Here is a 21,497-nt window from a genome sequence, read left to right as displayed (position 1 = left end):
TCTTTTTACCTGGAGTAGCTCTTTCCTTCACCTGTTATGCACTGAGCTGGCAAGCAGCAGCTGATGTCAGAGATTTTTACTGCAGCATTAATGTTTCTTTTCATAAGGTTTCCTTCTCTTCCTTTTCTCTGCTAAATGGAACAGAGATGAGTCAAGACTTGTGACTGAGACAGGCAAAAACTAAATACTCAGCAGGAAAGGCTCTGCCAAGGTTTCCAGCACCTGAGCTGGTTCCCTCCTATGCTCATCCACAGGACAGACCTATTCCTGGTACCACCCCGGTCCCTTGGACTATGCCACATGGCTGGATCCCCCACTCCAGCCTCCCTGCAGTGCCATGCACTCACCATGGGAAAGGCAGTGCTGGTGGAAGGTCTTCATTTGGCTCAGGTGATGGTCCAGAGCTTCAGCTTGTCCCCTTTGCTGTGGGGCCTGGCTGTTGTACACCCACCAATCTGTAGAGGATAGAGGAGCAAGACCCCCAGCAGGGTGGGGAGACGCTTAATAGACTCTGTTTCCACAGAAAACAGGTGTATAGAGGAAAGGAGTGGAGCAAAGTTTGAGAACTGTTGGAAGAACTTCTCGAAAATGAGGTTTACTATTGTACTTCTGTGAAAGAAATACCAGGAAAAAGCCCTTACTCCTCCTTTCCTTCCCTTCCCACAGCAACTGCCATGCTTCAAACTCCAACATTTGTCAGTTCTAGCAGCCAATTTAGGATGTGCTACCCTTTGTCACAGAAGAATTCCAGAATTCTGATACTGCTTTTACCCTTTTAAATCACTGTGAAGTTACATCTTTACCAATAGACTTCCGAGGCCGGGATATACCACTAATCATGAGATTCAAGATTAGAATCATTAAATTCAAGACTAGTACAGTTTTCCTGAGACAGTTTGGCACTTTACTAGTCTGAAGCCTGATGCTCTATTAGTGATTTGAGTTTGACTAAAGGATATCTCAAGAATATTCTCTGACATAACCAGAATTGCTCAACAATGGAAAATGTAATACTTTTGCAACACGTTCAGTATCACCCAGATCCGTATTTTGATGTTTAAGACAGAGGGACAAACACACACACACACACACACACACAATCAGCAGTTCTGTGTAAAAACAATATCTAGAGAGGAAATCAAAAAATCCTGTGATTACTCTGCAGTGAGTCATGGCCTTCTCCTTAAGAAGACCCATGTGCTTTCACAGGGCTCTGCTGACTCCAGGCACTCTGTCCAGATTAAGATTTATACCTGGATCTATCTAGGCCTAATTTAAATTCACTTGTATTCTTACAAACTTAATTCTTACTGAAACTTGATAAGAAAGTTAGATATTCACCCTGACATCAAGCACAAGAAATTTCAGACCAAACCCACCTTCCACATGATGCTTAGGGCAATACTTTAATTAACTTCAGGAAGCAGTATAATTAAAGATAAATCCAAAATGTCCTATAGTATAGAACAGCAAGAAAATCAACCACATATTTCCTTTTTTATACTTAATTAGAATTGTGAGTGGACTTCACAAGAACTCAAACCACTGTTCGCTATCATGACCTTTTGGTTACAAGGAACACCTTTAACTTAAGTCTTTTTAACAAACTAGTCACTCCCAGAACACCACAGCTTTTCTTGCAAACATCCCTGCCTTCCTGCAGGTCCATGTGTACTTTGGGTATTTCCAGTCAAATCAATACACCTGTTCACAGTGTAAAGGTAAGGCTGAGAATAATAATTTATAAGATACAGCAAAATTCCTGGCAACTCTTGTAACATTTCTCAAATCATGATCATTAAATGTGATTACAGTTTGGATTCCAGGGAATCTTCTTTCCAAGGTTGTCATGGCCTTCCTAAGACCTCACAGACTATCTCTGTCACTCAGCATCACTTTCAGTAAAATCCAAGTTGTTTTGCAATACTGTAATGGTGCAGGAGACAGCTAATTATTACTGAGTGAACACCACTAAAAAGCAAAGACTTTTAGGTTAACAGTAGCTGATGTGGCAACAAAAATCAGGATTCTGCCTTATTCAGTCTTTGTTTACACCTCACAGCATCTGTGATAACGTTTGATCTGTATTTTGTCAGATACTGGTATTTCCCAAATCATTCACCAGGACTATGAAGGTTTTCTAGTCAGTTCGATGCTGGTTCTCTTATTATGTGTTTCCTGGAGTCACATTTGAGCTGGATAGTGGGAGAGGATTCGCTTCCCACACTCAGTACTGCCAACTGGCACAGCTTTATCATGAGTGTAATGGCATTTAATGCTTTCTCCCGTAGCCCCAGCTCCTGGAGCAATGGGACTTTGTGAGATCAGCTTCATACTTTTCTTTTTTTTTTAATGACAGTAGAGGAGCACTTGAGTTGGTGCTTTTTTGTCTTTTCATATGGTCCTCTACAGCCACTAAGACAACAACATGGTATCTAAATGAAAGCTGAGACTTGCAGATGATAAATGGCTGTGGGAACCAGGCTTCAAGATAAACAACCAATATAGTGAGATCCATGCTGAACCTGAAGCCTTGGCGATTCTGGCTGTGCAGCATTTTGTAATATTTATTGTCCTCCGAGACAGAGTTTCAGTGTTTCTTCCAATAAAATCAAGTTAATAAATTGCATTTTTAATTTTCAACTGACCTTCTACACTCAAATTTTATTTTCATAGCTTAGTTACAGATAAGAAGCAGTTCACATTATTATTTCTGCTGTCCAGGGAATGAAAAATCATATTTCATAGAATTTTTCTATGTTTCAATATTTCTTTTGGGTCAAACCCAAAACCGTTTAGAAAGTTTTTTTCCTAAACATTTAAATTTATTCTAATAACCCTTTTTTTTTTCTTCTAGAGGGCAAAGATCCCATAACTGGTAGACCATTTTCATAGTGGGAGACAGAAGTTCAAATCCATTCTCTGCCAGATTCATAACAGAGATTCTCAGCCCCTTTCTGCAGCAGGGACATAGACCACTAGATTCACTGTCTTTCTTTCACTCTCCCACCTTATAGACAAATAAAATTTTATTCATGTTCCTTTAGGGCAACATTTTCAGTGAAACAGATGTAGAAGGATATAGATATAAGTATTGGTTTGGGGAAATAAATTCAGATCTTCCTGAACCTTTTTTTCCTGAGAGCTTTGTTACACTTTCGATTTTTAGTGGTTTATAGCATAGGTTTGGGGTTTTTTTTATATAAATACAGCATATTGTAAAATCAGTTATAAATCCACAGAATGTAGCCTTCAAACCTTTATGTTCTCTAACTGAAGACTATTTAGATATTTTTTCAGAGTGCACTTGGCTGTGACCCATTAATACAGGACTCAAATAAGCCACTGAAAAAAACACATTGCAAGGTGGAGGCTTCTTTGCTGTAGCTGTCCTGGGGCTCCCTCTTAGCAGCTTGTTTCATAATCAGTAGGGTTAATGTCAAACAGATCTCAAGGAGGCACAGGCATTAACCAAAATCTGGAAGAGCACTTGGTATAGCTATTCCACCCACTCCAGTCCTTCAGCAATTGCTGAGTTACACTTCCAAAACTAGAACAAACATTAAGTGGTGCTTTTCCTGCTACACTGTTTTGTGTAGCTTCTTACTCTTCCAAAACATCTTCTTTCCTAGTAAGATGTCCTAGACATGAAGGATCATTGTCATGTTTAGCAAAAACTTGCTGTGTAAAATTGGAGGAATAAAGGACCTTAAAGCTGCTTGGATGAACGAACTTGCACTGACCTCTGATGGCTGTGCATGTGTATGAAACACAGTCCTGCAGTTATTTGTGCTTCCTTAGGAGCACCAGTGCTCTAATTAAAGTGATGTTAACATGATAAGACAAAACCTCTTTTGAGATGGAAACCAAAGAACTTATAAAGGAGTCCTGGTATTATTTTTACTTTGCATCACCATTCTCTTTGGCAAGCACAGTGAAAATGTGTTCACAATAGAAGTTATTTTTGATGGAATGCCTGTCTTTCTGTATTCCAGCTGTTTGGAAATTTCCCAAGAGGGTTTTCTTAAAACACCTGTCCACCTTATTTCTTCTTTATAAATGATTTTATAGGGTGGAAAATGCATGAAGCATGAAAAAACTACTGTCACAATTTTCACGGCTGCTGAATTCACAATACACTACAGAAGACTCAGTTCCAAGGCTGCTAAGTTGGGAGAAGCACATGAACTTAACTCACTGCCAGTATGGTAGAAACTGTCTTGTGATCTTTGGAACGGGCTTGCTTGGGCCACCAAAAAGTTTTTGAGGCAGGGGGAGAAGCCAACTCGAGGGCTTGTCCCTGAGGCAAGCTCTGAGAATCTCTAGAGCTTTAGCCACTAGTCTCAGAGCAGCAACTTCCAGCCTCATATATGGAACTATCACTCAATGAATACACCAAGCATGAGGGAAGCCCTTTGTGATAATATCTTATCACTTCTGCCTGTGTTACCTTGAATAGCCAGACAGGTTCATGCAAGTGTAGTAGGGGAGGTGATTTGAACTCTTCTACTGGTGGCACCAAGAACTTGTTAGAGTGCTCAGAGCCAACACTGAACCACTTGAAGCATCATACTTGAATATTGACCTGTGACCAGGTCACTTCTTTGCTTCATCTCAGCTCCACATTCAATTCCCCAGTACACACTCTCTACATCACAGAAGAAAACGGGAGCCCTCTCACTTTCTCATGTTGGGTTAAATGTGGATGTTAAGTGAACATTTCCTCCTGCCAGTTGGGTTTTCATAGAAGATACACCAGTAATATTTAAAATTAAAAGAGGAATAAAATGCAACTCTTGAAAATTCTTAGGTCTTAAAATTGAGACTGAAATAATTCAGTTTGAAAGAAAGATTGCCATTTGTTTTGGTGGGCTCTGAATCAGGTTCTTGGAGCTCAGAAGCACAGATGGGAACATGAAACCAGTTACAGAATTTCCATCTTGTTGCATGGCCTGACTTTTCATCATTTTATTTTGTCCTACTTTGGAGAAAAATTCATAATCTTGAAATACTGAAATGATAATTTAACATTAAAACTGAAAATATAGCATAATAGTCTGTCAAAATAAAAGGAAATGAAAAAGACAATGTGAAAATGCAAGCAAAATCAATTCATGGATTTTTTTTTTATTGAAACATTTGCAAACATATCTGTCAACAGTATAGTTGGGATGGAAATAGTCCTGCAAGAAATTATTTTGATGAAACTACATTTTTCCAAAGTAAATGTAAAGGTAGCAGTCTTGGCACAGCAATCCTGACTGCCAAAGACATTTCCAAAAAGCCTTTCCTGAATTACAGAGGTTCAGTTCTTCTGAAAGGAGGGGGTAAGGAGGGTTTTATGCCAACTTCTTGTTGATAACACAAGGCCATTAAGGGATATTTCAGTGTTTGGTTTAAATTAGAGGAGCCTCATTGCTGCACTGTATATGAAGCCAAGGGAGTTTAAAGGTTGAACATGCCAGACAGGATCTGAACCCTTCTGAAAAGCCTTTGCAATCACAGCTGTCTGGAACCTGATACTAAACAAAGCACTTGTACTCAAAAGCACCTTCAGCTTAAAGTGGTCATTGAGGAAAAAACCAAACAACCAACCATTGAGGAAAAACTCCCAGCAAAGTCACAGTATCCCCTCTACACCCATTTCCACAAAACCTTTGGTCAAGGCTTTTTATGCTGCCAGGGAAGTGGGCTTTGTCAAAATTAAGAGATGCATCAGAGACTCTCAGAGCACACTGTAATGTCACTAGTTGTGACCTTCAAATACAAGCAGGTGTGATTCTATGTAAGTGAGATTAGACTAAAGTGGCCATGAAAGGTCATGCTTTTATCTTACACTACTATGATGAGCTATAAAATGAGTGAGAGTCCAGCACAGCACTCGGGGAAGTCTAAAACTGACAGGAGAGGTACTCATTTGCAGGTGAAGAAGTAGAACACTGTGACTGACACAAGACACAATTCCTTTTGCCAGAGACTGGTTGAAAAGTTGTGCCCTGGTGGTACCTGCAGACCTGCTGCTGCACAGACAGTGCAGAAAGCCTTGAACTATAGCCTACTCTCACAGAGACACACGACAACATCCAAAAATATACCCACTGAATTTCTTACTTGGCTTGGATTGTGCCAGTTGGATGGTGGGTTAATGTTCAGTGTTGTGATTTAAGACTAGAAAGTCAAGTGTATATCTTCAATTACTGGAGTGTCCTTAAACTGAGAGTAGAATTAAAAAAAGATTACTAAACATTATTGGGTCAAGTAATTGCTTGATCAAATGACTTTTACAGCAAACTGTACAGAACGTGCAATTCACAGTTCATTTTCTGGGATAATCACATAATAAGCAGGAAAATTGGCCAATTTATCAAAAACTATTATTATTTTGTTTGATTAGGCTTGAGAGCATTATGCTAAATACAGCTTCTCCTCACTTGAATTTTGGTTTCTGAACTGCCACTGGTAGCACAGGTGAATACTATTGCAAGAGTGGCTTTGAGCAAAACCATACCTAAAACTCTTTGAATTAAGAGGATAAATTTTGTTTTACTTAAAGGGAGGAAGTAAAACTAAATTGACACCTAGTGGAAGATTTTACAGACTGCTGAGGCAGTAAGCCTCCAATCTATATTGGAAAGGACTGGACACTTGCCAGCTTCTTTAATCTCTTTAGTAAATAGAGCAATCTTGCTGGTAATATATTTTCTAGAAATATGTGAGTATTTGAGCTGAAATATTCATGAGCTTTTTTGACCTTAAAGTTATGATCAGCCTTTGTAACATTATAAAGTGAGACTATATGCTGGAAAGTACCTAAAATGACCCAGTATAACTTCTTTAATAGTATAGTCAGGAAATACTGGGCGCAGTGGGAATGAAAGAATTTTATTTTTTTTTTTTACATTGATATACAGACTTTTTGCTATTGTACAGTGAAAAGAAGAAGTTAAGTGGCACAGCAATAGGGTCAGAATCCTGACCTATTAATTCACGTTTAACAGAGAAAAGAACCAATTAAATAAGAATTGTGGGAAATGGAGTTTGCCAGTTTAAGTGCAGAGAAGTCACAAAATCTCAGGCTGCCACTCTGAGGTGGAAGGATAAATTGTGCAGAGATACCAAATACTGGTCCTAAGTTAATTACATCTCCTTCAGTGGAGAGCAGGTGACAGTGGCACAGCTGGAAAAGCACTTTAGAAGTAGCTAAATCTGAGCAGTTACATCCTGGAAGGAGAACAGAAAAATGCCACACAAGAGAATCAAATTGAAATATGTAATGGAGTAAAAACCAGGAGAGAAAGGAACATTGCTTGCCTATGGGAAGGGACAAACTACTTCCCAGATAGGAATTTTACCATCAGCATTGTGATCTCCATATCAGCAGAGCTTTAGAATGCTGCAGTTAAAACAAATCATTCATTGCTCAGGACACCCTGAGTTTAGCTGGGGTAATTAGCACACAGAAGGCTGTTCAAGTATTTAAAAAAAAAAGAATTAAAAAGACAAAATGAAAAAAAGAAAAAAAGACAGCAATGTCAGAGCACTTCAGTGTCACTGTGAGATAAGCCAACCTTAGGCAGATGTACAGCACTGATCTTGTAAACTAAAGTGTCTCGCCTTCACAATGTTTTATCTCAGGAAAACAAAGGTGTATTAGTTACCCTGAGGGAAAAAAAAAAAAAAGCTGCTCCAGCCCTGATGAAGACAAGTAGTCAGTTTAATTTATTGTAAGGTAAGCAGAAAGGCTGTGCCTAGATAAGAACGCAGCATTGGCCTCCCAGACTTAGCCAGAGGCAAGCACCTGAAGTGTCACCTTCCCCTTCGTATTTGTAGTGACACAATCCACATCTGTTAGCTTGCTCTAACAAGCTCATCTGTCTTGAACAACAAAGGCAAAACCTTCTTCTATCTTAGTTTTGAGGTCAAAGGCAAAACTTACAGAAGGTTATTAACAGAATCAAACAGATTCAGAATTACTGGGAAACTGTTCTGTTCTATTTAAAAAATTGGTTTGTTTTTGCTTCCAAATTTTTAGGGGTTTTTCTTTTGCTTTCAGTAACACAATGCACCTATCATCATCTTTTGTTGAAGCTGTTTTACTTTTTCCTTGCCTTCAACACACACCAATACACCAATTCCCATATCCCACTCCAGATTTCTTCTGAAAATGAAGTTATTTATACAGGATAAAAGTTGTACCTTCCTCTGACATTAAGGATCAGTCACTTCTTCCCCAGGAGCTTCTGGAAGTGAACACCCCCAAGGAGTAACAGTCAGCAATTTCAAAACCAGGTCATTTAACTTAAAGGGAAAAATCCAGACTTTATAGATTAAAATGGAGGCAAAGCCATAAAATTCATATTAAACATAACATAAAATCAGGACCAGTCTAGACCTTTTTTGTTACAATTTGCTGATGAAGCAAGAGTAAAACCTTACCTAGGAGAAAGGCCAGCTTCTCAAAACTAGCACACAATCTGTCAGGCTTCTCCTCTGAAACTGTGTAACCGTTTTCTTCCATCCTTTCAGGGGCTCTGTGTTCAGGCAAGAGGACTCTTTATTAGCAAGTGGCATATCAGGATTACTCCTACTCTAATAGTTGCATACACAGAGACTGGAATGCCTTTCCAACTGAATTGTTCACTGAGTTTGAACCGAGACCACTGGATTTACCTCCTGTACACATTTGAGAACATTTTTGTGCATTAAGGGTATATGGTCATATCAAAGAGTAATTCTGATCCTCTGCTAGTAGCTAGAGAATTTATAATTAATAAATTCTCCCTATACAATTTGAAAACTCTCAGTAAGTTACAACCTGAGTGGCAGGCTTTCAGCCCACAGTAGGATCTGTAGGGATGGTAACAAACTGGCCTATCCCTTATCCTTCCAACTCTATCAGTTCAGAACTAGCTGAACCTCATTTAAAACAGAATATTAATCTATTGATAATAAAATGTGGGATAAATGCATCACAACCACAGGCTGTCACAATCTAAGCCAAATTATTGGAGGGGGACGTGGGGGGTGGGAAACAGCACAGGAATTGGCAATATGAGACATGACTATCCCATGGAATGAAGTGGTCAAATGCTTGGTGTTTGCAAACAACTTGCATATCTCCACAAAAGCAATCACGTGTCAAATATTCACAATATTTGTGGATGCCTGCCACAAAATGCAGCAAACAAATCATTATTGCAGTTCAACCAGGACAGCCTTCTGCTCCATTATTTGGCATAACCAATTATTTGGGTACCCTTCTTATGGTTCAGACCCCCTTGCTCCTCTGCCTTTACCTTTGACAACCACTGGTTGTTTTCCATTCTTGTGACTTCACTGACCTGCAAAAGAACATGTGAAAGAACTTAAAGGCAGAGAAAAAAACAAAATTAATTTACACTCATTTAAAATTACATTAGAATTAACAAGTGACCTTTTATTTCACTCTAATTTTTAATTGAAATTCAATCTATCTGTACTCAGAGGAACATATAAGGCGTGATTTTCAACACTGGTTCCATTTTTTTTCTAGCTTTAAATGGAATTGGCCTCATCAGGGACAAAAAAACCCCAACAAAACAAAGCAAGCCAGGGACCTCTCAAAAACTGCACAGTTTGTGCCAGATAAGAACACTGATAAAATTTCCATTGAAATTGCTGTGGTTTGGAGCTTAATCCTCAGCACCAGCATGTAGCTGTACTGGCCAGAGAGGGCTGCAATATGTGAGAGGCTCACAAAATCCCTGCCCAAACACACAGCACCATGGTACCATATCAAGAGCTCTCCTTTGTGTTATTGTCACCTGAAAGAGAGATAACATGTGCTCAAGCATTACTCTGAAGACTGTGGTACGAGGGAGAGCCAGTATATCCACTATCTTGTCTCTATCTGATAAAAAGATCTGGAGGCAGACAGCAGGGTGAAGTTATCTCCTTTGTGTTGGGGATTAAGCCTATCTAAATGGTCCCAGATCTAGGAGAGGTACAAAATCAGTTCAAAATAGAAGCCTGGGAGAGTATCTGAGATGGGAAAGAAGATATGCTGGCTCAGACCCTCAGCATGAATGGCAATGATACATGATGATAGTCTTGTTTAGCTGGATCAGGAGATCTGGGCAACCAAAGGCCCAATTATTAATTGAATCACTTAATGATCTGTATGATGGAAAACATCTTAACAATAGTCCACAATCTACCAAATATAAAGATCCAAACTATCTAATTCAAACCTTACACTCACTCCAACTATTTAAAGATGAATGATTGTGATCTTCACTCATATGTTCTTTACAATGCAGACCTGAAGGTGTTCACACAAGTCCAGGGACAAGCAAGTCTCCTGTACTGCACTGTCACAACATGTTGAGATCAGCTGCACATTTGCTCTCCCCAAGCAGAGGATCAGTGCTGAACCCACCACCTTTGATGGCAGCTGGCCACAGTGGTCTGCAGCACAGAATTGTTACTTGGGAAAAGATGCAGAAACCCCCTGTACACCCAGGAACCTGCTGATGACAAAGCCTTGCCTGAATCCCAGATGTCTGCACCACTCCCAGGACCCATTTTCACATGCATACATTTACTTCTTAGTGGACTTAAGCTCAGCCTGAATTTAAACTGTCCACAAGCACCATCTGCCCTCACCAAGAGCACAGTACTTGTTCCTGTCCGGGGTTCCAGCAGCCCACCCTGGGACCTGGAAACAAGCAGGTTGCTGCACAAGCCAACAGATGGCTGTCTTGCATTTCTTTCCATTGACAATCATATTTGCTACAGAGAAACAACTGTTCTCTTGAATCTATTTCCCATCAGGATTCTACACGATTTCACAAAAAGAAAGAATAAGAAATTATCTAAACTGTTCCACCTTGAATATGGAGAAAATTTTAACTATGACACAAGTGCTGCACTGTTTAAATATGTGACTGCTGTACTAAATATTCATTTTTTTTCTCATTAGGCCTCATTAATTTCTATACCAGATTTTTTCTGCTTTTATTTAAACCTTTTTAGTCTAGGTACATTCAGCAGAATTAAAACAATAAATGCACATGGATATAATTATCATGCAGCATAACTACACAAGAGTACCTGGTCCACACTACCTAGGAAATCAGAAAAATGACCCTTTAGAATCTCTAAGTCAGTAGTTACTTATACACACTAAGCAGACTTGGCTGAATACTACAAAAAAATAGTGAATAATTTTGTCATAAGCACTGTCAGCTCATTCAGTTGTTATTTGTGGCTTATTATTAACAACCGCATATGTGTATCTGCATGACAAACGTTTTTAGCCCCGAAGATGTTTATGAATCCTAAGTACTTCACAAATAGTCAGTGAATAATTATCCATGCTGGAAAGTAATATTGCAAGTCATTATGGGTTAGATCTTTTCAGTGATTTTCTCATTTTAACAGACTAAATTTTCTAACCATAGTGTAGAGACAGAGGACTTGCTTAAGCAGACAAATCAAATGCCTAAAAAGAAATAACAGATTCTGAAAGAACTAGTAGCAGGAGATAGTTCCTAAAAAAAAAAAAACCAAAGCCTTTTTAATAATTGCTTTTTTTTTTAAGTGAAAAGAGTTAGAAGAATTTTTGAGCAATTAACACATTCATAGAAAACCTGATCAGTTCAGAAATAGGAGAAAAGGAAAAAAAGATTAATCGGTTCCGTAGCTCATCAAGAATAATTTTGAACACTTCTAGTCCTTAACAGACTTAAAGATTTACAATTAATCGCCATTGTCAGAGTGAAATCCCCTCTATTCTTTAAGATTTAAAATAAAATAGACTTCATTCTGGACAAATTCATTGTTCAAAAGACATAATAAGCACCACTTGAAAGAGGGTATAGTTCAGATTAGCAGATAGAAGAGCTAAAGCTACAGATGTTTGCATGGATACCAATTTTAACTCAATTTTGTCTCTATTCACTTCTGTGGTTGGCATTCCCCAGAGGACATGCATGTCAGATATATACCAGCAAATATTCCTGTAGTGGTCACTTGAAAACGAGCAATTTCTTTTCTACCATCCTCTGTCTGCAGAAAACTTCATGGAAGAATCCCCTTTTTTAAATGCTTTAGCCAAAAGCAATAATATTTTGGATTTGTGACACATTCTTGAAACTTCATGGAATTTGCACTCCTTTATATGCAGGAGTCAAAAAAAGGCTGGTTTCTCCTCTTACGAAATATAGGAAATACAATATGAAATGTAGACTTTAGGACTCTCTTCCAGGAAGAGAAATAAGGACAGAAGACAGTATGATAGCATTTTGTCATTAAAATGCTTATAGTTTTGTTGCCCAGATTATTTGACCAAACCTGAAATCCAGTTAGGGGTTGTAATTCCATTTACACAAATTTATTCTTTTTCAGAAAGCAGACTGCCTAGATTAAAACTCTTTTTTAAATAAGCATTTCTGTTGGAAAAGACCACAAACAATCCACACAGAAAAACAGTTTCAAATTCACTATTCTAGAATGAAACCTAGAATTCTGATAAAAATATGGCTCAGCCATTAACAGAACAGAAATGCTATCACATGACTGACATGCCAAATAAATTATTACCTCCTCTGAACAGATGTCAAAAAGAATTTATAGCTCAAAGTTACTCAGGTAATCATCCTAAACAAATATGCTTGGAAAAACACCGCTGCTAATTTCACAAGAGAAAGGAAAAATAAAACTTATCAAATGTAATTTCTGCTGTTACTTACCTTAACACATCAATCCTCTGTACACAGCTGCTCACAAAACCGTGCTACCAGATGAAAGAGAGTGACGGTGATTAAGAGATATGCAAAAGGTTTCTTTTCTGTGATAACAGAAAAAATAAAATATCTACAGTTACTTACTCTGGGGAGAGTTCACATGGTATCAAACCCTCATCTTGCGTGGAATCTGTCACCAGAGTCCAATCTCCCCAAGTTGCCGAAGATTATTAAGATGGTGATCGGTACATTCACATGCTGGTGAACAAGAACAGGCAGAAGATCAGGGACACGACACTGATTACAGTCGTGATATTCCTGAGGTCCTTTTTGTTCCATCCACCCTGACACTTCAACCTGCAACAACGTTTGGAAACTGGAGAGTGAATAAGGAACTCTCATTTCTTCTGCAAATAAAGACAATCTTGCCTTCATTGTGATGCCTGGGTGTATTTTTTGAAAGCATATACTGCACAGCAGGTTTTTAATCTGGAACAATCAATGGGCAAAATTTTTTGTGTAGCACTAGAAAAAAATCCCGGTGGCCAGGTTTTTACTGGAAAACTATGTAGCCCACATATATTAAAAGGCAGTATATTTGTTTCTGGTCCAGTAGTTGACACAGCTCACAGTCTGAGGGCAAGTTTTATAGTTTACGTAAGTCCTTGCACAATAGGGACTCACCAAACAAATACCACCACAGTCTCAGCAGAGAACCAATCTTTTTTCAGACTCTCAGCAACTCTTCAAATCCGTGGTCTCACTATCTTGCATACAGCAGGCCTCCTTCTTGTAGGACTTTATTTATTTGAAGAGATGACTGTATTCCATTGCCAAGATGCTGGGAATTGTCCAGACTGCTGAGTTCTGCTGAAGCTGTGTGAGCTCTTCACAGACACTCATCTCCATATGTGGCTGATACAGTGATGGACAGTCTCTCCTCAGGAGCAGGCTGTCACCCACAGAGGAACCATCACAGCCAGAGCTCCTTAACATATGCCAAGGTTACCTTGGCATCTACATGAAACTTAAAATCCCTACCAGCAAAAATAACTTGTGGCATTGGCTGTGGACAAGAATGACATTCTGCAAGTCTTCCCTGTAAGCGCATTGGAGAGGGCACTGTAGAGAGGGGCACTATGGAGTGTTGCCAGGACTCCTATCAATACAAGTACTTGTTCATTCCAGTGTTGATGGACATTATCAACAGCTCCTTATAAGCAGGCTGCATTTCATATTTACAGCTAATACATTCATAATGGAGTTATCAAACCTTTTCTTGTTACTTTAATCTGCTTTCAGATTTAACTAAAACTTAGGATTCTGCCCTGCAGTCTCCACCCCTTCTTTTATCAAATTCCCTGCTACTTCAGAATATTTTACTTTTTATGTTTCTGAGTTGAAGCTTGTGAGGTCTGCTGATCTGGCAAGTGAACAGACCAGAACTGGACTTCTAGATATGGACAGGACATCTCATGCTATTGCAAAGTCTTTAAGACAGTGCTCCTCATACCTTTAGTGTCAAGCTCTTGAGTTTCTGCAGTTGCTCACAGTTCTGCCCAAGAATTAGGCATTAGGAAAATTCCTATCAGAAAATTTTTAGAGTTTCTGATGTAGGGGATGATGCTCAGACTGCATTCCTTGACCTCCTTGTCAGGACGTAGCATCTTCAGCAGCCCACTGTCACTGGAGCTGACTTAAAAGGCACAAGAGGGGCAACTGTGCTTTGCCCTCATTTCTGCAGTTATTCTTTATGTTCATTTTAGGAGTGTTGATAATATTAGGTTGCTATGAACAGACTTTTTTCTACATGAGTTTATGCTTGGCTATTTCAGATTCACTGGCAAACCACAGGAATCCCATTCCTAGACACAGTGTGTTCTTGGAAGATTGTTATGGTGCCCACAATCCAACTGGTCTTCAGAAATACCTAAATGGTTGCATTAATATTTGTCTTTTGTTACTATAATGCACTTAATAACAGCATATGTCTTTTAAAAATATTATAATCTTTCTCCATCCAGCCACTTACTGGAAAATTTATGAATTAACATTCTTAGTTTTCTGACTGAGACAGGTCCTTAAATCTACGAGGCATGGTTCATATTCAGCCTAAGAACAGTAAGAGTCAAAATTATCCCCACAGAAGCATTGCTCATACTAAATGAACTTGCTGAAATAAAATAAAAAAATGTTTCCAGAAGGTAGAAATGCCACGGTCCTCATCACAACTGGCATCCTTTAATCCCTTTTAGAAGAGATCTGATTAAAATTAAAGCTAGAGATATCCCCAGCTAGAAGCTGAGACACATTGCTGGAGAAGCTTACTCACTAAATCAATATTAAATCAGCAGTTTCTTGTCTTGTAATGGTTGACTGTGTACTCTACTTATTCTAAAGTCAGTGATAAAGTACTTATTGACTACGATGGAGCAAAACTGACTGGACTATGGTGCTGCCCTTTAGGAAACACCACTCATAGGTAATAATACAACAAGGAACTAGAACAAAGAAGATCTAGATTCATCTCATAGCTCTTCCCTGTGAGTGAAACAAAAAGCCATGTCATTCCTCTGTACCAGAGCCGCCAGATCAAAACCAGAGCAAAGAAATTTTCCATTCCTTCATTTCTTGTCTTAGTCTAAAAGAGAGAGAGAATATTGATCCTCATCTCTTGCTATCCTGAACATAACACTTGTAGCAACATAGAATCGTAGAATGGTTTGGGTTGGAAGGGACCTCAAAGCTCATCTAGTTCCAATCTCCCTGCCATAAGGCAGGGACACCTTCCACTAGACCAGGTTGGTCCAAGCCCCATCCAGCCTGGTCTTGAACGCTTCCAGGGATGGGGCAGCCACAACTTCTCTGGGCAACCTGTGCCAGTGCCTCACCACCCTCACAGTAAAGAATTTCTTCCTTATATCTAACCTAAATTTCCCTTCTTTAAGTCTGAAGCCATTACTCTGCATCCTGTCACTACAGCTCCTGGTGGAGTCCCTCTACGCAGCTCCCTTGTAGGGCCCCTTCAGATACTGGAAGGCTGCTCTGAGGTGTCCACACAGCCTTCTTTTCTCCAGGCCAAACAGCCCCAAATTTCTCAGCCTGTCAACAGCATAATCATGAAATGCTCTTGTATGCACTGAACCCTGTGGGCACAAGCCTAAAACTGCTGAGACTGGTACCAAGAGCTCTTTGAGCTCACGCTCACCTATTGGACATGTGGCTCTGGGAGCCACCTTCTCCTGTGCAGCTGCACAGAAACCCCTCATTTAAACACCTATAAAGCAGAAGCAGCTGAGGTAAAACTTTGAACACACCAATGTAGTTTTCCAAGAAACGAGCTCCGGTATCTCCTCTCTGTGCTGCAGCACCGGTGTTTCCTTTGCCACAGACAGGACATCGCTCATCTCTCTCTCCCCCCAAGTACAGATGTCTTACAAGTCAATTCTGTGGTTAATGCAAGTTGACAAAAGGAGGTTTATATACTGTGCAACAATACCCACTGCCACTCACTGGAGCAGAAGATACTTCAAGGGCAGCCTTCTCCTCTGTGACACAACTACTGCTTCCCAAACAGCGCAGATGACTCGCAGCAGTAACTCTGCTTTCTGCTCCCAGTCCCCCAGGTACACTGTTAACTCCCCCCTTGTGGCAGATGTGCAGGTTAATCGGTATCTCAGCCTGCAGTGGTCCAGCTAATTTAAACACACACTCTGTGGAGAGTAGAGAGCCTGAAGGAAGTGGGAGGGGAAAGCTGGTAGGCTTTGAAGGAAGAACAGCCTGCTAATTTCTGCAAAAACCGAGCAAGAGACAGATAAAACTAAATTAGCGATCTATTAAACATAAATTAATGACATCTGCAAATGAAACGATATCTAAAATAATCACTCTAATAGCAGGATCTCTGGTGAGCATTAATGCTTAATTTTTTCTTGTATTTGATGAAGGCATCTATTAATTAAAAATATTTATACAAGGTAGAGGCTTGACAAGAATATTCTGTGCAGCTGTTCTTAAGGGAGCTGCTTCTGTTAATCAGCTATTTCAGAAGAAAATACCTCTAGTCTATGCAAAGAAGGCAAGATTGTACTTCAATAAATCATATTTAAGGCCTGTGGTTTCTAAATATCCTCTGTGGCTAGAATTAGATGAAGTAGGCTGCTTTCTACAGATCATATAATACACTTTCCATTGTTTAGTTAGCTTGTACTGAAAAGAAACCCTCATTTTATCCTCCCCCTCTTTTACCCCCCTTTTATTGTTAACCTTTTATTGAATTGTTGAACATCCAAGTACAAAAGCAGATGATATGATATGCATGAATGTATTGTACAAATGGGGAGGACAAAGTTAAACCACGCATTCAATAGCAAGTATGAAAATATTATCAGACATTGAGGCAGAGACAAACCAAGACTGTGTGTCATTAATGAGACTATTCAAAGTAATTTTGATGGAGTTACAATTCTATTGTCATCCAGGACTGAGAAAGAATCACTTATCATTTGAAAAAAGAATTGTTAATCATTATGCAGTTCTCTGGGGCACTAACTCTTTCAGGATTTTGTTCTTTGTCTCCCATGCCCTCCTTTTTTCCATTCTTTTCCCCCCTCTCATCTTTCCACTGTGAAAACAGAGAGGATTAGAAGTTGTCCTGACACATTTCATTGTAAGGTTGCTAGTTTTGTCTTTCAGCATTTATTAGTTTGAATTCTGTATGAGGCACCTGTTGGCTGATGAGAATAAATCAACAGGAAGGTCACAAATGGGTTTGTATTGTACTCTTGCCTTTTTAAGCCTGTTGAGAACTCACTACTTTGCTATGCAGGAATAAATGCTGGAGAGAAGGCCAACCACGCTGTTCAACACTATTTCATTGTGTGAACTGTGTAGGTTCCTTGAACAGAAGTTAAGATTAAAATCCTGTTGCTAATATTGTCACAATTAACTCAGGCCAGTGAGGGCAGGAGTCTCAGTTCATGACACCAGTTAAGTAAGTCATAGTTAAACTGCTCTACCACAGCTCTTGGGATGTTGCATGAGAAGAAACGAGCACTGCAAAAAGGCACTCGGAGAAATAAACAGGGAAGGTGATGTATGGATGCAGCTTTCTGAAAGCTCTGATAAAAAGGCTTGCCTGTGCAGTCCATCATGCTTGCTAAGTCAAGGATGGGTGGCATAAGAGCAAGTGATGAATGTGTTAAATTGCTAAAACGTGGATAAGGGGAACAGCCTGGGACTCTGACAATGATTGCTTTTGCTTATGCTACTGCTATGATAAACACTGTGGCCAGTCATGTGGGAACAACAGAGTAACTGCTGCAGGCCCCCCTCCCTTTTTAATCCAAGAGACAGAGCTGAAGTGAACTCTGGAGTAAGGCTCTCTCTTTTAGAGAAAGGGAAATAAAATAAAATTAATTTTAACACATGACTTGATATATATTATGGCTCATGAGAATGTCCAGTTCCCCATGCCCTTTACAAACTGCAGTGGGCTTTACAAGGAGACCTGTTCCCCAGCAACACTGCCCATTTCTTTCACTACAGTATATCCATAAGAACATGGCCTGAGGAACGGAATACAAATTCCCTCTTTTTAGATAGGGAGGGAAAGAGATGTAACCCTCCCAAACCCAAAAGCCTTTCTCACCTGGCAGTCAGCTCCACAGGCAGCTCCACTGCCCCATCCCAAGAAGATGCACCATTCCCATGAAAGGAGAATTCAGCACTGATGAGGCCAGAAAGGGGGAGCAAGGGTTACTGTGCTCCATTCCCTGTCCCAAGCCTTGCTTATGCACTTTGATTGAACATGAGGAAAGTCCTAGATACTTAGCTGAGTTCTGAATTGCCCAGAAAAAAAATATTCTTTCTCCTGTGTGACCCCCAGAATCTTTATTTTTTAAAATATTATATTTTCTCTATTATTAAAGATATATGTTATGGATACATCCACAACATTTTACATCTGTGGCCAGTTATAGCTCCTTTTCTTTTCCTTAGTAAAAGATACATTTACACATTCAGATTTGTATTGTTTTTAATCAGATTGGGTGTTTAATTAAATATTTCTTTTTCTCATACACTTTTTTTCACTGATCCCTACAGCTTGGAATGCCAATGCCAAAGTCAAAGCACAGCCAGAACATCCTTTCATGTGCTAAGTGAAAGCATTAAGAGTTGGAAGTTAAATTCATTCATGGCAAAACTTCCACTGGTTTCAGTGAATGTTGGAGTTTTCCAGGTTATTTCAATATACGAAGAGACAAATGTTATAATGCAATCTACTGTACTTTTGCTTAACTTTAAGGAACATTCAAATGAGAAGTAATTATAAACAACAGGGAAAAAATTGCTCCATTTCTAACGAAGAAGAACAGTTTCAAGTGTTGGTAAATTAGGTTCTTTTTTCCATAAATACAGTGATTTTCCAATTCCAATTCCATTTCTGAATCCAGACTCAGATGCTGTATGTATTGGCATGGTAGAAATACATATTTTCAGCTTTAAGAAATTATTCCAGTAATAATCAAGTAAGAACTCTCAAACTTTCAGCATTTACCCATCATTAACGTACAGCATGAATTGGCCTCTTCCCCCGACACTTCATTCAACAATAAATTCTGATGACACCAACCCATTGAGCTGCAAAGCAGAATAGACAATAGAAGACCAAAAAGAATCATCAATCTGTCTCTAAGTGTTGAACTGGCATTATTAATGTTTTTTTTTGGTTCCATCCATGTGCACCATGCTGCACAAGACACGCAGTGCCAGCTCACCAGCTCACATAATTTGTCGTCTTTCTGACAAAGTTAATGGATCTATGTAAGTTTACCCCCCAGGTGAGAATGTGAGCCAACATTCAGACATGACATTGCTTTGATAAACTTGCAATATGAAGAAGACGGTGGCATGACAGGCAAAAGCCTCGTTGTGCAGGCAGAAACGAAGACAACTGCAGTCTGTCAGCACAGGTGAAAGAAGAGGGGCTGAAGAACAGAATAATAGTGATAAGTACCAGAATTTTATTTCATTACCCAGAGAAGATGTGAGGCTTCTTGCTGGCCATTTTACAATTCTTTCACTTGACTTGTTTACTGATGGAAATGTTTGCCAAGGAACTTTGGAAAAATAGTGACATATGAACAATCTGTTGCGGCATATTGTAGTGGTGGTGTTTGCGCTGCTATAGTTACTAAGCTTTTAGCATTTTTGTAATTTGTCTTGAAAAAGCTGGAACTTGGCATGAAGTTTTTGGGTGCCTCTATGCTCAAGTCAGATGGTTTTGGTATTTTTTGTTACATTTCTCTATGTGAAGAAAAGCCTGAAGATATGCTGTGTCAAGGAAAAGGAAAAAGTGGGCTCAGCTGAAGAAAGAAGCAGAAGGTGGGAAAAGAACCAAATGCATTGCAAGATTAGGAGAAACAGGTGCAAGCTTCTTTTCAAGGTGAGAAGAATATTTACAGGATACTCACAGGTCTTATATAACTGCAAAATTAATCAGGTTAAGCAAAAAAGGCCTTGGGATTTTTTGCTTTCATTTGGTTTCTGAGCTGACCTGTAAGGTAGATTTTCATTGCATGGTAAACGTAGACCAGAACCTCATGTTCAAGTACTTGAACTGTCTTGTGGCTCTGCTGAGGTGGGACACAGAGCTACTAAACCTAAAATGTGGCAGAACAAGCAGAACAGATTCTTCTAACAGGAGAATTTTGTTAGAACGAAGTCTAGAGAGGAACTGAAGAACAGGGAAAGAGCAAAAATGAAACAAAACCCAAATAAAATTGTTGGGAATTAATCAAAAAATAAGGAGAATTAAACACCATATAAAAATCAGTTGTGTGGTCAAAGTACAGGTGGGGACCCTTCCCATCACTTCCTAGGGCTCTGTGTATGGGTAGCTCCCCATTACTGCTAAATGCATATGAAATACTAATTTTCTGTCAGAAGAATAAGACTCTGTCCTCCCCCTCCCTGAACCACAGCCCACGTAGAAAATCCTGTGCTCCTGCCAGGAGTCATCCTAAACACACAGAAAATCTTACCTGACACATGTTAGATTAATAAGGCATTAAGGTAGTGTTATGGAAGTCTTCACTGCTTGAATATCGTGTCTTATCACAATTCTGCAACAATTTTCTTGACACTTTGAACTTTCCAGAGGTTTTTCTAAGTGAGAAGGAGGCTGAAAAAGAAGTATTACAGTGCTGTTGATGAAACTGTTAACATCATGCTTGTTCTGTACCTCTCGGGGAAGAAAATATATAGAGAATTCTGTTTGCTTTTAGCATTTTGCCTTTCATTGTAGTTTAACAAGTGGATGCATAGAGAAGTTCATTACAGCAGCCTTAAAACTAGTCAAAAAATTTTAAAAATTACACAGTGTATGTTTAACCAGCAGAACTGATTACTTAAGGAGAATGTAGCTAGAGGTTTGGTGTGATTAAGTGGGATAAGACATGCATATGTATCATGAGGCATAACCTATCAACATTTGTATGGAAAGAGTAATATTCTTTATTACATTACCTGAAATATTTATCCATATCTACATATAAATTATGATGAGATATCAATGCACGTATTAGAAACAATTATGAACCAAAAAAACAATGGCTAGCCCAGACCTCACTGAAGGTTATTAGAAAGAAAATTCCCTTCTGGGAAGTTTATTCCACAATATATCTTCTAATTTACTCTTCAGGAGCTCACAGCAGCCACAGTTGCATATTGGATATGGTCCTCCAGTACTATCTTGCAACATGACTACTG

General features: G+C 39.2%; 1 long non-coding RNA gene across 1 annotated transcript; it reads right to left on the bottom strand.

Annotated features, from left to right (window-relative positions):
- Nucleotides 1–37: 37 nt before the first annotated feature.
- LOC120324940 lies at nucleotides 38–20,919 on the bottom strand. Its single transcript, XR_005566669.1, has 6 exons — nucleotides 20,771–20,919; nucleotides 12,870–12,983; nucleotides 12,732–12,775; nucleotides 8,437–8,531; nucleotides 348–455; nucleotides 38–131 (listed from the first exon to the last, which is right to left on the bottom strand). It is a non-coding gene; the product is annotated as an uncharacterized LOC120324940 (long non-coding RNA).
- Between the last annotated feature and the right edge of the window lie 578 nt (nucleotides 20,920–21,497).

Source organism: Pipra filicauda, unplaced genomic scaffold, assembly GCF_003945595.2.
Source record: "Pipra filicauda isolate LSUMZ 115617 unplaced genomic scaffold, ASM394559v2 scaffold77_size3566232_pilon, whole genome shotgun sequence".
In the NCBI taxonomy this organism is placed as follows: Eukaryota; Metazoa; Chordata; class Aves; order Passeriformes; family Pipridae; genus Pipra; species Pipra filicauda.
This window is presented reverse-complemented; position numbering and strand designations above follow the sequence as displayed.